This window comes from Cynocephalus volans, chromosome 7 (genome assembly GCF_027409185.1).
Source record: "Cynocephalus volans isolate mCynVol1 chromosome 7, mCynVol1.pri, whole genome shotgun sequence".
In the NCBI taxonomy this organism is placed as follows: Eukaryota; Metazoa; Chordata; class Mammalia; order Dermoptera; family Cynocephalidae; genus Cynocephalus; species Cynocephalus volans.
In genome coordinates, this window is record NC_084466.1 from 155394123 (window position 1) to 155410311 (window position 16189).

The 16189-nt window shown below is 45.9% G+C and overlaps 1 protein-coding gene and 1 non-coding gene across 2 annotated transcripts in view; both read right to left on the reverse strand.

Moving 5' to 3' along the window:
- Nucleotides 1–16189, reverse strand: part of ADAM12 (ADAM metallopeptidase domain 12) — a 292198-nt gene that overhangs the window by 214737 nt on the left and 61272 nt on the right. The window lies entirely within an intron of this gene.
- Nucleotides 2063–2169, reverse strand: LOC134382918 (U6 spliceosomal RNA). Its single transcript, XR_010024160.1, has one exon. It is a non-coding gene; the product is annotated as a U6 spliceosomal RNA (small nuclear RNA).

The window sequence follows — 16189 nt, forward strand, 5'->3', positions numbered from 1 at the left end:
AGGGTGTGTGCAGGCCATGAGGGCAGCAGCCTAGTGGAGGATTCCAGGACAGAGTATCAGATGTGGGTTCGAATCCTGGCCCTGCACCTGCTGGGTGTAGAGCACGTGGACTCATTTCCTCCTCTAGGCTCCAGTGTCCTCATCTGCTAAATGAGGATGGCCATTGTAGCTCCTACCCCTCACTGGGTTGTGGGGAGGATTAAAGGCCATAAGTCACGTATGCTTTCCAGGGCGACGCCTACTGTCTGCATCAGGTGCTGGTCTAGGCACTGGGAATGAACACATGCACTCAGAAATGAACAAAACTGGCAATGTTCTCCCCACCCGCCACAGGACAGCACTTAGCACAGAGTCTGGCACACAATAAATGACCATTTCTGTCTTTTCTTAGGCTTTTGACTCTCAACCAGGCCATGTGCCACTATGCCATGATGTGGCCCTCCCAGGCACAGGCCTCACCACCTCCCGAGACAGTTCGGCTCATTTGCACAGCTGTGATGGCACGTGCTTCCCTTGGTGTCTCCACCCACTGGCCTGTTTCCACTCTTGGTGGCCAATCAGAAGACGTCTCTGCCCTCTGAAGGCTCATCAGCAGGCAAAGACATTTCAGTACTTGAGTACTGACAATTCCTGAATGTGTACCACGAACTAGGCATTGCTCTAAGCGCTTCATAGGTATTTACCTACTTCATTTCCGGGACCAGCTATGGACTAAAATTACCATCCCTACTCTACAGTTGGAGGAAACTGAGGCACAGAGAAGTTAAGTAATCTGCCTGAAGCCACACAGCCTGTGTTCTTCCCAAGTCTTGCCTCCTCTAGGCTAAAATGCTCCTATCCTCTTTTTTCAATTAGATCTAGAAGACTTTTTTTTTTTTAAAGTTTTGTAACCAATTTCCTCTCCTAAAATCCAGCCACGCCTAATGGCCAATAGAGTCCAAAGCAAACACTGTACTCTTCACTGTCTCTAGACCGCAAAGAGCATGGTCTAGGTGGAGGCTGATGGTGGTGGCAGTGGTTGGGAGTGCACTGATGGTCTGTGAGGGGACATGGAAGGCTTACAAGTTTGCAGAAGTGCCTTAGAAAGCTGATACCAGCCAACAATGTAATTCAAATTACAGGAACTCTAAATACAATTAAGAATTCATAGCTGAATTTGTTTTTATTCTCTTATTCTCTTGCATTCACCTAGCACTTTGTTATGCACACAAGACACAGAGACCACTGCCCAGATGGGAGCACAAGTCACGATCCACTATTGATCTGTACAATTCTTAAGGGTGGGACTGGGTCTTGATATCCACGCTGCTTAGCACAGGGATTCATGCATAGCATGCTATCAATTAACACTGCCTAGAAGAAAAAAAAAAGGAAAGAGTAAATGAGCAAAAGTCTGGTGCATGGCCAGATTCTATCCTCTACTGGGCAGGGGCTCCAGGTCATCTGGGATGACCACAGAAAGCAGGAGGCCACGGCACGCCAACCTCAGGGCTCTTCAAAGTCCTTGGATGAGGTTTCCTCCCCCAGCATAATCCCAGAATGTATAAACAGGGACTCAAGGTCTCAGGAAACCTAACAAACATCCCTCAGGAGCTGACACTCACTGGGGCCCACCTTAAGTTAAATAAACTAACATTTAAGAGATAAGATTTGAGAACAAACAGCTCTCCCTGAGATAAACCACAGAGGACAAGCCAGGCTGACACTTTGTTCACATGTTCAGTGGGACAGCAAGAGAGTGTGTGTGTGTGTGTGTGTGTGTGTGTGTGTGTGTGTGTGTGCGCGTGCATGCACAGTCGAGTTAATTAAATGTGAAGAAGGAACATTTTTAGAAAGGGAATGTTCTGACCTGGACTTGCTATTTTATTGTATCTTATGTTTTTCTCAAGAGTTAAAATTTTTTTTAATCCATCGAGACTCTTACATTTAAACAGCATTTTTCTGATTATTTTTTCTATGGCATGGGGAATTAAAATAATAAACACCAACAGGGACAAAGACTTCTTGGCATTTTGAACTCATCCTTGGCTTTTTGTTACTAAAATTTTTACAGAGACCATTGTAGATTCACATGCAGATATCGAATTTGCGTGTCATCCTTGCGCAGGGGCCATGCTAATCTTCTCTGTATCGTTCCAATTTTAGAATATGTGCTGCCGAAGTGAGCACCACATGCAGATATCGAGAAATAATACAGAGAAAAGCCCTGTACACCTTGCCCAGTATCCTCCAGTGGAAATATTTTGTAAAACTTTAGTATAATATCACAGCCAGGATGTTAATATTGACACAGTCCAATGATCTTACTCAGATTTCCCATTTTAATTGCACTCATTTGTGTGTATGCATCATTAGCTTTTCATTGGGAATAGTTTATATTATTGATCTGCTGTCAATTATTCCAATTTATAATTGTAAATATGCAACTGCTGATTTTTCAGCTCTTACAGCGTGCTAGGCATGGTGCTAAGTCCTTTACAGGAATGATGTTAACTCATCTCCGTAACAATCTTGCTTCCTCCTTCTGGTAATAGAAACTCTGCCTCCCTCACCGGCCAAAGTCAAGGTGGCTTGTTCTCTTCTGGCCAAGAAGTGGAGACATGACCAAATTCCCCATTCGATTCTCTCTGGAATCTGACTCCGACAAGGTGACAGAAGGATGGTCCTTACCAGACCCTGATAAGTCTGTCCGGGTTCTTCTTCCAAGATCCCCGAGTCGCCTAGTCCCTGCCCTTTCTGAGACCTGGTTCTCTGCTTTCCTCTAGTTCTGAGAGAAACTTCACATCCTTTCCACACATCCCCTTTCTGCGTACGTCTGCAGAGTCTGTTTCTGTTGCCTGCCATAAAATAAACCTGTCCACACAGTGAATACGGTGATAATTTTTCTCTCTTTAGATGAGAAAGTAGACTTAAAGAAGTTAAGGAACTTGCCCAAGGTCACTGCACTAGTTGGGGCTTTCCAGAGAAACAGAACCAATAGGATGGATGGATGGATGGATGGATGGATGGATGGATGGATGGATGGATGGATGGATGGATGAGAGGGGATTTATTGTGGGCATTGGCTTTTGCAATTATGGAGGCCGAGAAGTCCTACCATACGCTCCCTGCTAGCTGGAAACCAGGGAAGATGGTGGCGAAGCTCATTCTGAGTCTGAAGGCCTGAGAACCAGGGGGACACTGGGGCAAGTCTCAGAGTCCAAAGGCTAAAGAACCTGGAGTTCTAATGTCCAAAAGAAGGAGAAGATAGGTGTCTCAGCTCCAGAAGAGAGAGAGTGGATTCACCTTTCCTCTGCCTTCTTGTCCTATCCAGGCCCTCAGTGGGTTGGATGGTGCCACCCACACTGGTCATCTTCTTGCTTAGTGCACTAACTGGAATGCCAATCTCTTTCAGAAACACCCTCGCAGACATGCCCAGACATACTGCTTTACCAGCCATCTGGGCATCCATTAACTCAGTCAAGTTGACACCTAAAATTAACCATCATAGTCTCACAGCTGTAAAGCGACAGAACAAGGACACAGAGCAAGTTGCCTTTGTGCAGAGCTGATGCTTTAGGCCTGGACATGCTGCCTCTTGCTGCTCGTAGGACTGGACAGAGATGGCACTTGTAATTCCATGGTCCCTTCCTTGGAACATCTCTGGATGGTAAGTTCATCCATGTGCTCTCAAGCCTCTGAAGTGATGCTCTGGAACAGCTATGTTCATGGGGCAGGACATACCAGTTTAGGACGGTGGTTCACATTTCTATGGCCATTCCAGAATTACTGTGCCAAACTATGTTTTGCAATCCCTGATTAAAAGTATCCTTTCAAATCCACCCTTCCCTGAACCTCTCCCCTGGGTTCCAGCACAGGAAATGTTTTACCACTCTTGACATTAACTGCAATTTAAAAAAAAAAAAAAAAAAAAAAGAGAAAGAAAGGAGAAAATGCACACATCACACATTTGAGTCTCTTCAGCATTAGCTTGTGCTTTCACAACTGGTCTTCATCAAAGGTTTTTCATCTGCTCGCCAATGTGTCATCCATCCTAATGACTCACGCGGAGGACTCATTCCTTTCAGCATGATTTATACTAGCTTATCATTTTCTTGTTCTCCAGGGGGGAGGCTGCTCTACTTAGTGAGCTCAGCCCATGTAGGAACAACCACTAACCAGCCGTCACTTCATGTTTAGAAATCCAGCTAATGGCCCAGTCCATGCACGATCCCACTTGCAGATCAGAACAAGACATCTACTTCTGGCTGTACAGTAGAGACTGGGATAAGATGGGGAGACACGCACCCCCAAGAGAACTCTGGGTCCTCTGATAGCTCTCAGACTTGCTTTGCATTAGAGCATCTTTGGAGGTAGGCGGCGGGGGTCTTCTCCCCCACACCATCCACTCTTCCTTGTGGAGGGCTCCCAGGGACCAGGGCCAGGGGGCTGGGATAAACGGTGGACACTGTGCGTTTCTTGCCTGGTCTGAACTCTCACAGGCTTGGCAAGAGAGGCTCATGTACAAGTGAAGGTCAATCCTAAGCCTCTCTCATTTCTCTTTCCCTGCTGGCCCACCGCCCAGCCCTGCCCCTGCAGTTAAGCCATGACATGGCACGGCAGGATGCTGAGGCCAGAGCTCCAGGCCCGCTCCCCGGCCCCCCTGCACTGCCCCGCCCCAGACCCCTTGTGGGCAGCACTGTCCGTCCTCCCAGCACAGCCCTTCCCTTTAGAGGCTCAGAGGGGTGCTGAGGCTTCAGCCATCAGAACAGGGAACAGCTGGGGCCCCGCAGGCAGCCTGCCTGGGTCTGGATCCAGCTCTATCAATTAGCAGCTGCGTGACCTGGCATGAGTCGTCTAAGAGTATCGTGCCTCGGTTTCCTCGTCCATAAAACCGGGAACACAGCAGCATGACCCCCCACCGGGTGGATGTATGAAATGAATGAGACGATGTAGACAAAAACGCTTAGCACGTAGCATGTGCTCCATCTGTGTCAGGTTTCTGTGACCCAGGGCTAAGCCGGTGCCAGTCCTCACTCCTGATGGCAGCTGAACAAACTTTCTTCTTGAGATGGGATCTCAGCCCCACCCCAGGGGACACTCTTCTCAGCCCCTGCCCTCCTTACTTGCTCTCGGGGGTCCATCTCTCACAGGCCTGTTACCCACCGTCAATCCCAGACTCGGCCCGGGAGGGGGCCCCGTCCCAGGCCTTCCCAGGCCTGCCTCAGTTTCTCCCTGGGGTTTCCACAGAGGCACCGCCCTCTCTGGGGACAGAGGCACTGGCTGCCCTGTGCACATGTCCCTGCCTCCTCCACGCTGCGGGATACAACATCTCTGGGGAAACCCCCCTTTTCTAGGGGGTTCCCCATTCAGAAACCATTTCAACATAACAGGTCTCAAAAATGTGCCGACAGGGTGAAATTAAGATGTACTCTCTCCTCCTTGATGCTGGCCTCTGTCAAGGCTCAGAGGTCATGTGCTCTGGCTGCAACTCGTCCTGGTCACTTGCCCCCAGTGGCATTTGGTGACAGGGCCACCCTCTGAGCCTGGCTCTCCTGGCACTGGAAGTGGGGGTCAGGTTGGAAGGCCTTGTGTGACCCTTTCCTGAACCCACCTGCTAGCCTGTCCTGCAATGCTTCATTCCGTGGGGTCCGAGCCAGGAGACCCAGCTCAGAGCAGTGTCGCCAGCTGACAGTCAGGCCACCAGCAGCCGTGACGGGTGGAGGCTTCTTCTCTTCTCCCTTCTGCTACACTCAGCGAACGTTTGTGAGGCCTGCCTGATGAGTGACTAGACTCAGGTTTTGACTTACTTTGGGGAGTAGGATATAGCTCCTTTTTGTCCCAAGAAGTGACCCCAGGTATGGGACCTCAGACTGTGTCTTGGCTCTGTATATTTGCATTCAGTCCCAGCTTTCCCCCCACCCCATACCCCATAACACCCACCCACCCTCAAACACGGCCCCTTCGTGACAGGGAAGACTGGAAAAGTCCAATAAGGCTCTTTAAACATTGATAAGGATCAATAGCCATGCTATTAAATTTTAAAAAAGCAAATGGCAAAGGTTTCCAGGGAAACTGATTTTTAAATCCCAGCAGGAAACGAAGTAGTCTGTGCTACCTTACTTTGTACGAACAGGTACCAAAACGTGGCTCCCCCACGCACTGAGGACCCCTCGTGGCCAGGGGCTTCGTCTTACTGTTCCTTCAATCCCCAGCTGAGCACCTGGCTCTATGAGGGTTGTGTCCAGAACAACGGGGTGACGGTCTGAAGAGGGGATGGCAAAGCTAGCTGGCCGGATCACTGCCACTCCCAGACACATCTGCACAAAGGCGGCAGACTGCCTGTGGGGCACAGGAGCCTGAGGATTAGTGTTATCTCCACCACGTCGGCCACGAGCCAAATCCGGTTAGGGTGGGCTGTCCAGGGGCCTCCTGAGTTGAGGAGCTCTGCAGGGGAGGAGGCAGCCAAACCAGGTGAAAAATCAGGACACTTCCCACCCCAGCAAGGGCAGTCCATTCCCTCGTCTATCCCCGACCAGGAGACAGTGCTATCAGTGACCAGCCTGGTCTACTGCGGTGGCTCTCAACCTCACTGCCGCTTCAATTCACTTGGGGGCACTGAATAAAAATACTGATGTGCAGGTGAAAGTAAATCAAATCAGCCTCCCTACCCAGGGGCCTTTTAAACAGTTTTCCAGGTGATTCTAATGCACAAGCAGGATGGGGAACCATTGGTCTAACATACAGCAGTGGTAATTGATGCTAATTTAATGAATGAATGGAGAAACATTGATGCAGAGGCCCATGACTTTGTAAGGGTGGAATACCAATTCCAATGTATTAGGAAACGACAACTCTGTGTTTGTTATCTGAAGGCCTTGGTTTAATTTCCAACTCCACTACTAACTATGTGAACTTGGGCAAGTACCTAAACCTCCCTGCTCCTCAAGTCTCCATCTGTAAAATGGGCGACTTGGACATGCTGACCTTGGAGGTCCCTGCATTCACTGTGCATTCAAGCATCTAACACCCTTAGCACCTGCTGTGTGCCAGGTGCTGCTCTGGGTGCTGGGGATTTGTCCAGGGGATAGACCAGCCCCTGTCTTCCAAGAGCTTCCATTCCAGTAGACAGTCCCCCTTTCATCTACTTCCACTTCGGAAAGTCTACAGATCCAGGAGTCTACTTCATTTCTCCCGACAATAGCCCAGTTCAGAGAAGCAGAGATTATACCAATGAAGAAGTGGAGCAGCTGGAGGAGTCACTGAGTCACATCCTCAAAATGATGGTGATGAGGTAAGGTAGGAGCCACAGGGGCCGGGGGATAGTGGATTTATGCAGAAATTTCTTTCATATTAATGTCAACATTGCATTGGCAAGTTTACTAAGTACCATTTCAGCATATTTATTCCTAACAAGTACTGTTCCTGCAGCTTTGGGGTTGGAATAACAATAATAATAATAATGATAATAATAATAATGATAATAATAGTAGTAGTAGTAGTAGTAGTAGTAGTAGTAAAGCGACATCTGTGGTTTTGCACCTTTGCATGTTTTGCAGAGCACTTGTGCATCTATCTCAGCAACTGCCTGTCCCCCCACCACCTGGGAGCTCCCCAGCCTGCTCTGCGTCCCTGCCGCTGAGGCCCACAGCTCCCACCACCTGCCCCTTCCTCCCAGAACATTTATGCCTCCCTCATGCGTGCTGCAGCCTGGATTCTATTTCACTTGACAGCAACCACCTAACCTACGTATGCTCTGCAAATATACAATGACACAGAATCGTCACCCGCCAAAGATTAGTAGCAGGAAGGAATGACATCAAACGATGATGTCCTAAAGCCAAGATGCCAGTTATGTCCACTCCAGCCTTCTCACCAAAAACCCTTATCTACGAAGCTCTGGAACATACACATCATCTTCAGTTCAGACATCAACATGCTCCATGTATGTGGAGACGACCTCTTCACTGCTCAGAGGAAGCAGGAATGGCACTGACTTTAGCAAAGTCACTCTTTCTGACCCACATAAAACTTAGAACAAAGAAGAACTTTTAAGTGCATGAGAATCTACTACTTTCGCCAACTTTCTCAGGTACACAGAGGTGATCATGCATTTCTACACTGTATTTTTAAAAAAAAACACATTTTATTGACTCTTTAAATAAAACTCTATCCACAACAATAAAAGGAAAATGAGGAAATATGACCTGTCATAGCAATCACATAAGAATTACATCGCACATAAAATTCTACAATCGCTTCATGAAATAACTTTCATCCATCAGCCGTGAAGACGGGCAAGGAAACGTCACTGTCCTCATTTTATAGAGGTAAGAACGATGGCGAGGATAAAAATACATAAATGCAGAGGTTACAATAAAAGAAGAGCCAGCCCTGCCAAGGACTCGGGAAAGACTCAACAGAGCAACTGACGCGAGGCATCCACCAGCCCGTGAGTTTTTAATCAGAGGTCATGGATTTCTGAACAAAAGGAAGTGTCCTCATGAGCACCGTGCCTGGGGACAGCTAGGGAGAGAGGTACCCACTGCACGTGCCCAATCTAAGGGCAATCCCAAACGAAGATGGTCTCCCAACTTTTACAATGAGAAGATGCGAAAAGTACTTTTGCCCATCATGTATCTACATCTCCACATTTACATTCAATTTAGATAGATACACACATCATAGGAACAGTCCAGTTTCTACTTACAATATTTAATTTGTTAATTCACTCACGTGACTAAAGTGATGTACTGCATAAGCTAACTTATTAATACTGCTTCTTCTCACTCTCCCATGCCATCAAACACTTATTTGAAATCTGTCTTGTCCTCGTTAGTCATTCTGAGTCATTGCACAGTGTTCTAGACCCATCACCTCCACCTGTACCTACATGGGCTGGGATGCAGGACTTTTCTCCTAATTCTTTCTCAAATGCCTCCACCTCCCTCAACCCCTATGGCCTCCATGGTCGACACATCTCACTGGCTTTCCCATGATCCACAGTCACAGTCTCTGGACAAGCCCCTGACATCCACTCTTGATACCTTATATTTTGCTCAGGATGTCATTCTTAAGTCACAAATCTCATTCTGTCACTACCCTACTTTGCAACCTTCGATGGCTTCTCGTGGCATGCAGGGCAGAGTCGGAAACCTGTCAAAGGGCTGGTGGGGTCTGGTCTCTGTCAGCCTCTGCAGTCTCCTTCCAGGTGACTCTCCAGGCCTTGACCCTGGCCTTCTGCCAGCGCTTCAATGCCACAATCCCTCCTGGGCCTGTAAGCACACTGCATGCTTGGCTTGAAACTCCTTCTTTTGCTTCACCTGGCTGAGTCCTACAGGTGACTGTGGTTCCAGCCTGTGGGCCTTCTCTGGCTGCCAGACCAAGACATTGTCCTTCCTGCCATTACCCACTCCCATAAGCATTTCCAGTGCTTGTAACATGTAATCCATTATGTGTAGGGTTATTTGTCTGACATCACGCTCCCCTGCATGCAAGCTCTTTGGAGCCAAGGACCGTTTCCCCTTTGATCCCCACAGTGTCCCCAGTGTGTTGTACAATGCTTGACATAGAGCAGGAGGTCAAAAGTATTGGTTGAATTAATAACAGCAGCACCAGCTAACATGCGGGGGATATTTACTATGCCTTGGGCTCTATACTAAGAGCTTTCACGGATTATTGCATTTCATCCTTAAAACAACAGTATGATCCTGGTGGTCCCCATCTTACAAACGTCAAACTGAGGCTTAGAGAGCTCAATTCCTAAATTCACAACAGCAGAGACCAGGTATTGTCCAGGATTATTGGATTCCCAGACCAGTGCTTACCAATTCATCTAGTAAAATAAATACCTTCTTAGATATCCCGGCAAATGTGACACAAAAGAAAAATCCTCCTTAAAAAAAAAAAAGTTACGTAAAAGCTCTGTAAAGTTAAATAAGTTTAACAAATGAGCTATCACCCTTGTGCTCAAAAAACTCTTTTCAAGATTTTTATAAATATTGTCCACTGAAAAGTGGTATCACACGCTTCCCTTAGTGACAAAGACAAAAGCCACTCATTTTTTTGTTATTCACATGTAAGTTCTCAGGCACATGGTGTGGTCTGAGATAGCAAAATGTTTTACTGTGGGAAAATGTAACTCTAACATTTGACACTTGGAAGTGGGACATCCTGATTTTTTCTGTCCTCTGTTACCAAGGCCTTGAGCTGTCATTTGTCATCTACACACTTCCCATGCCTGAGGGAATAAACTCACCCTCTGAGAAGTAAACCAGGTCAATCAACCCAACTGGCCCATCTCAACTTCCAAAAACACTTCCGAAGCCCTCACAGTATGGTTTTGTGGGCCAAACACCTAACACTGAACGTTTTTTAAAAAGAAAACTGAGAGAATAGAGTTGACTCACTGGTGATGATGGAGAAATAGCAGATACACTATAGTGAAGAGTTGCGTTAAGAACTAAGAAATAAAGGAAATAAACATTTACTCTGAGAGTTGCGCTGGCGAAATCAATGCAACATGGATGAGTCAGTGTCCTCTGAAATCCCCCTGAAGCAACGAGCTCCTCCAGGTCTGAAGTGGGAAGGTGGGGCTGGAGGCCTGGGAGGCTTGGCTGGAATCGAGGCCGTGAGCAAGGGATGAACTTGTGAACATGGAGAGCTGCTCTGAAGGGACACCATGAGTGGGACGTCCAAAGAGACAGGAAAGGAATAGAGTGGGGCTCATCCAATGCCATTGCAGAACGACGCCAAATGTGGATGCCTTGAAGTCTCTCCTCCCTAGAGAAGGAGGCGTGCGGTGGAGCAGGAACCCTGGGCCCTGTTCTGCCCCAAATTAAATAAAGCTAATTTATTGAGCATTATTGTAGGCTGGGTGCTGGACAAAATGCGCCACATGAATCACATAATTTAATCCACCCCAACTCTAGAGGTGTTATTTCCATTGTACAGGTGAGGAAACCGAGGCTTAGAGCAGTCAAGTGGTTGAGCAGGGTCACAACCAGTAAGTGCTGGGGGACCTCCGCTCAGACCTCCCTCTCATTCCAGCGCTGGCAGTCTCACCCCCTGACGGTCTCCCCCATGCTCTCCTGAAGGACTCAGCCTTGCCTTCTGTTCTGGTCCTAATCAGGGCCTTGGCCACCCCGGGCTTCGGAGAACAAGTTTTGGTTCAAGTGTCTATCACGTGTGAGTCTGGTCACTGTGGGTCAGACCTCTTGAGTTTCATCCAGAATAATTTCTGGATGCACAAAGCTGGGATGACCTCCCCGAGGTCAGCCACTGCCTCAGGTGACACCTGGGTCCCATTTGCCCACAAGGATACCAGTACTTCTGCCACACACATCACCTAACTACCTACGGATGGGGACCAAGTACCCTCCACTTTGTTCTCCAGATCTGTTCTGGGATAACAGGACAGGTCACCAGGAGCCAGCATTCCAGGCTGCGGGCTAAATTATCTGTCCTAATGTGGACATAAGTTTGCATTTTAAAAACTGATCTCTGCCCCTGTCTGGGATCCTCATAGACAAAAAATGGCCAGTGTTTACAACAGAGTCCAAAAGAAGAGCAGTGGGGATAGCCCCAAACGCTTAAAAATTCTACAAGGAAACCAAGAGAAGCTCATCTGAGGACCTAGTATCTAAGGATCCCTGATTTCTGTTTCTAGATAAACCTATAGACTATTCTCAAGGTATAAGCTTTCATCATGTAGAATTTTTTGAAAAATCACTGAAAGTATAGCCTGCACGAACAGATTTTTCCAAATATAACACATGGCTACTGGCCAACTGAACAAAATGAACCATTGCATTCCAAGCACAATAACCAATATATACGTAATATTACATAGTATATATAAGTATATTTACATGTATCTGTATTGAGATTTAATTACAGATACATTCTGAGAAATCCCCCTCTTTATATAATATTTGTCGTTTTTCCCCTACTATTTCCACTTATAGAAATAGCCACTTTTAAAAGTGCCAATTCATTAAAATATTTAGCCATGTCTTGTCTTTGGCTACAGAAAGTGGCCACTCATTCCGATTAAACTCATTCGAATAACAGTGTCCTCTGCAAAACAGTCTGGATCCAAGGAGGTCAGAGGGAAAAGGAGGACAAATGTGTGTGTCAAGGTAGCGGGACAATTGCTTTTTGAGGACAAAAAATTTGTGTTAGGTTTCGTCACACAAAAAATGGTGACTTGTTTTCTTGACGGACAGTGCCCACGTAGAAGAACGTTCAATGAACACTAAATGAACACCCACGTTGTCATCTCTTGGTTTAGGAAATAGAATATAACTGGTGTCCTCAAGGCAAACTGGTGTCTTTCTCTTACCTTCGTAATTGTTTTTAAAACTACTTCCAAAGCTTTTAAGGAGGTCAAGGTTGTAATCATGCAGCAGTGTGCCACAAAGGCTCTCCAACCTGTATCAAATGTCATCTACACCTCAGGCCAAGGGACCTCACCTTCTCTTGGAACATCCCACCTGCTTCCATCCCATAGATCAGGTATTCCACGCTTGCTTCATTGTGCGGGCCAGGAGTGTCCCCTGAGCACACATTTTCCACAGATGCATAATCTCACATCTTTAAATCTCCCAACAAAACAGACTGCTCCAAGCACAGAGATGCATCCCGGGATTCTTAAGTCTCCAGGGAACAGAGCTCAGCACCATGTGGAAGGAGCTATTCACTCATGGTTTCCTGGTTCACTAAAATACAACTAAATAAGACACCTTGGCTATCACAAGAATTGTTAAATTGGTCTTGATTGTCGAATGCAATATGCTCTATAGGATTCCTCATCTCGTGTTGCAAATACAATGTCTGCCTGTTATGATCAGTTCAAACATTCCTCTGGGTGAGGTAAGTACACATTCTAATGCAGAAAATTACTGGGGCTACAGATGTAAGAGTGGAAATGTGCTCCCTGGAAAATGAACTGATCCAGTCCCCAAACTGATAAGGCTTAACTTCAGATTACAGATAAGAGAACTCAGGACCAGAGAGGTTAATTAATTTGCCTAAAGGCACAAAGCTTGCAAACAGCAGAGATTTCATGTTTCCTTCCCCTTGGCTCAACGCTTCTCCCTTATACCACACAATCTTCTTTGCTCTTAAAAAAAGCCACGACAGACATACATCATAGTTCCTCAAATGGTCATCTTCATAATTTCTATCTATGGGAACTAGAATTGCTGCTCTGAAAACAGAATAAAATGCAGAAGTTAGTTTGTTGGGGATGAAGTGCTATTTTATACATTTGGAAGAAGTCAATCAATTTATGTGTCCTTTTAGCTACCTTGAGTCTTTGCTATAATACAAGGCATAAACCAATTGAGGAGTTAACTGATTAATAACATATTGCCATCTACATCAATTATTATATTTAGATTCCAACATGAAAAATTACTTTGGGAAAAGCAGAAGTCTTGAATAAATAGTTTTCTAAGCAAAAGGAGATTTGTGTAATATCTATACAGGTTATTTATGGTCCAATGTAAAAACATAAGGCTTTTTGATCGATCGGAAAGTGTTTACATAATATAAGAAGTGAGGTAATCGAGTCATAATCACTATCCTACTTGGTAAGATAAAAAATTTGACCCAAAATTTAAATGAATTTTAAACATATTTATTAAATTGTAGAGATAGTACTTTCAGTAAATTTTTATGTCATTTTATATTTTTTCATTTAATTAACCTCATAACATTCTATACATTTTATCAATATGAATGCACAATACCACTAAGACTTTACTGAAAATGTTAATTAATGACTTTTTATTTTGTGAAAACTGCACATAAACCCATAGGCCACAACTCCCAAGGGGACTTCTGTGACACTATTTGTCCAACGTGTGCTGCTCGGCTGCCAACATAACACAGAGGGAATCTCCATTGGAGCTGTCATATTTTCAAAGAAAACCATGAAATTGATCCACAAAATCTAGAGGTGGCCTTAGAAAGGCTGTGAAAATAACTCTCTATGTAAATAAATTGTCTCCAGACATAATCTCCTGCTGTGGGGGCTGGGCGCGTATCATCTTCTATCTGCCACGTGTTTTTCATAAGGAAGAAAATCATTAAAAAAATAAAGAAACTCTTGTTCTCCACTAACATTAAACCCACCTCATCTCACAGTGAAATCCACCAGCATACTGGGGAGAAGAGTGAATAGCTCCTGATGTTTTTAGATATTATGCCATCACTTTATTTTCTCACGGGTACCTGAATAAGTGCAGCCACCAGAAGAAGTGGGGTCAGGCTCTGCATCTTTTCAGGCCCTTGGTCTTTGGGTGCCATTTACTGCCATTTTCCTGCAGTGTGGCTGAACCTGCCTGCTGGTTAAGCAGTGTCAATCATTGGCCCTTGTGGTCAGCGTGGAAATGAATCCCAGTTCAGACCCCTGGTTTTCCTACCAGCATTGCTGGAACCAGTTAGTGCTTCCTGTGCTAACTGCTGAGCATCTGCCTCCACGTAGGAAGCAGGGATACTTTTGCCTTTAAGAGGACAAGAAAATCAGGTCTCCACCGAGCAGTTTCAGAGTCAGACTGACATTGGCGCTTTGACAGCTGCTGATGGAGTTTGGATGTATTGTCTCCTCCAAAACTCATGTGGAAATTTGATCCCCAATGTGGCAGTGTTGGAAACTGATTGAGTCACGGGGGCGGATCCCTCATGAGTGGATTAATTCTCTCCCTTGGGGGGGTGGGTAATGAGTGAGTTCTTGCTCTATTAGTTCCTGCAAGAGCTGATTGTTTAAAGGACCCTGGCACCTTCTCTCTTTCTCTTGCTTCCTCTCTCCATGTGATCTGCTTGTACCCGCCGGCTGCCTGCCACTTTCTGCCATAAGTAGAAGCAGCCTGAGGCCCATGCCAGATGCAGCCGTCCCAGAATCGTAAGCCAAATAAACCTCTTTTCCTTATAAATTACCCAGTCTCAGGTATTTCTGTTACAGCAACACAAAACAGACTAAAACAGCTGCTCAGGCTGTGGTACACTTCTGTATCCATGCAGAAGCTGTTACAAATGTGGGCACTGAACAGGGGCGGTGGAGTGAACCCGCAAGTGTGAAGTGCTGAATTTTGGGAAAACAGGGCCTACCCATCAGGAAAGGCAGAGTGATGATTAGAGGTGGTCCCCAAAGAATTTATCTTGCCTTTGATCTGGTATCTCAGGGTAACGAATAATCGATGAGAGAAAGTTCTTCTCTACAGATGTATTCCAGCTAATAACTGAAAAAGGAATGATAGGATTAGAACACTGTCATTCTGCAAGGCCCAAAGAAAGAACAGATCTAGGCACTGATCGTTAATGGCCATTGAACCTGGCAGGTAAAGGCTCAGGTGGAGCTTCTTCATGGAAGGATCAGGTTACCCCTGAGCCCAGTGATCAGTCCAACATCACAAAATAAGATAATCAGAGTGAGATTCAGGCCACTCCCATGGGTCTCAAGCCCCTCCTCTGAATCCTGAGCCACTGTCACTTGTAGTGCTATTTTTGGTACCAGCGTGTGGAGACTGAGACCACAGGACACAGACTTGTGTAATCTCTGTGGCTGAGCATGCTCAGTAAAAAGGAGTTTATCCCTTGAATGACCTCCCCCTGGAGGTGACAGAGAGCACCTAGAATATTCTAAGGATATGTGGTGGAATTTGACCAATGAGCATGCCCCAAAGAGACCAACTGAGCATGTGCATGATTGGGTTATGTAACCTGTTACACAACTGGGAACCACCCCCTTAGTTGAGTATTCATTAGACAGCATGAATATGTATAGATAGCCAAGCTATAACAGTTGAATCCAAGAAGACGGGACTGCTGATCATTCTCTCTGGAGCAGGCCCACACTTCACCTGTGAGGTGTGTACACTTTATTTTTTGTGTTAAACTTTGTTAGCAGGCTGCGGTTCACTCTGGAGCCAGCCTACACTCTGTACAGTGTGCATTTCTTACCTTTGCATTAAACTCAGTGTAGCTGCCACTCAGTCTCTCGAACCAGGCCACACTTTCCCTGTGAAGCCTGTATTTATTATTCTTTATATTAAACCTGTTTTCACTTTCAATTCTTTCCTATGGCAGAGTCAAGAACCTGGTAGAGGACAGGACTGGTTGAGGTTGGCCATCAGACCTCTCCATACCTTCTCCTCCAGTATGAAGAGATAAAAGAAATCAGTGAGAGGGACAGACAAGCCACCAC